The following is a 1996-nucleotide window of genomic DNA, read 5'->3' on the forward strand; positions in this document are numbered from 1 at the left end:
GTGACATTTAAATTTACATTGTATTACAGGTCACTAACACGTAATTACGTCTTGATGAACGAAATTGATATGTTTATGTATCTAATTGCGACTTTAAAAAGTTTGAAGGCCTAATTGATTTTTCAGGTACAGTTTGATGGACTATTAGACACATTTTATGCTAAAACAGTGACATTTATATTTACCTGTTATTACAAGTCAGCAACAGGTAATTATGCCTTGATGAATTAAATGGGCATGTTTGTGTATCAAATTGCAACTTTAAATAGTTTTAGAGCCTAATTGATACCTATTTGACACATTTTGTGCAGAAAAAGTGACATTTAAATTTACCTGGTATTACAGGTCACTAACAGGTAATTATGCCTTGATGAACTAAATTGGCATGTTTGTGTACCAAATTGCAACTTTATATAGTTTGAGAGCCTAATTGATGCCTATTTGACACATTTTACGCAAAAAAAAAAAAGTGACATTTAAATTTACTTTGTATTACAGATCACTAACACGTAATTACGCTTTGATAAACGAAATTGATATGTTTATGTATCTAATTGCGACTTTAAAAAGTTTGAAGGCCTAATTGATTTTTCAGGTACAGTTTGATGGACTATTAGACACATTTTATGCTAAAACAGTGACATTTATATTTACCTGTTATTACAAGTCAGCAACAGGTAATTATGCCTTGATGAATTAAATGGGCATGTTTGTGTATCAAATTGCAACTTTAAATAGTTTTAGAGCCTAATTGATACCTATTTGACACATTTTGTGCAGAAAAAGTGACATTTAAATTTACCTGGTATTACAGGTCACTAACAGGTAATTATGCCTTGATGAACTAAATTGGCATGTTTGTGTACCAAATTGCAACTTTATATAGTTTGAGAGCCTAATTGATGCCTATTTGACACATTTTACGCAAAAAAAAAAAAGTGACATTTAAATTTACCTGGTATTACAGGTCACTAACAGGTAATTATGCCTTGATGAACTAAATTGGCATGTTTGTGTACCAAATTGCAACTTTATATAGTTTGAGAGCCTAATTGATGCCTATTTGACACATTTTACGCAAAAAAAAAAAAGTGACATTTAAATTTACATTGTATTACAGGTCACTAACACGTAATTACGCCTTGATGAACTAAATTGATATGTTTATGTATCTAATTGCGACTTTAAAAAGTTTGAAGGCCTAATTGATTTTTCAGGTACAGTTTGATGGACTATTAGACACATTTTATGCTAAAACAGTGACATTTATATTTACCTGTTATTACAAGTCAGCAACAGGTAATTATGCCTTGATGAATTAAATTGGCATGTTTGTGTATCAAATTGCAACTTTAAATAGTTTTAGAGCCTAATTGATGCCTATTTGACACATTTTATGCAAAAAAAAAAAATAAGTGACATTTAAATTTACCTGGTATTACAGGTCACTAACAGGTAATTATGCCTTGATGAACTAAATTGGCATGTTTGTGTACCAAATTGCAACTTTAAATAGTTTGAGAGCCCAATTGATGCCTATTTGACACATTTTATGCAAAAAAAAGTGACATTTAAATTACCTGGTATTACAGGTCACTAATAGGTAATTATGCTTTGATGAACTAAATTGACATGTTTATGTACCAAATTGCAACTTTAAATATTTTGAGAGCCCAATTGAAGCATATTTGACACATTTTATGCAAAAAAAAAAAATAAGTGACATTTAAATTTACCTGGTATTACAGGTTACTAACAGGTAATTATGCCTTATAAACTAAATTGACATGTTTATGTACCAAATTGCAACTTTAAATAATTTGAGAGCCTAATTGATGCCTATTTGACACATTTTACGCAAAAAAAAAAAAGTGTCATTTAAATTTACCTAGTATTATAGGTCACTAACAGGAAATTATGTCTTATAAACTAAATTGACATTTTATGTACCTAATTGCAACTTTAAAAAGTTTGAGAGCCTAATTGTTGCATATTT

The sequence above is a fragment of the Ipomoea triloba genome, chromosome 4 (assembly GCF_003576645.1).
Source record: "Ipomoea triloba cultivar NCNSP0323 chromosome 4, ASM357664v1".
Taxonomy (NCBI): Eukaryota; Viridiplantae; Streptophyta; class Magnoliopsida; order Solanales; family Convolvulaceae; genus Ipomoea; species Ipomoea triloba.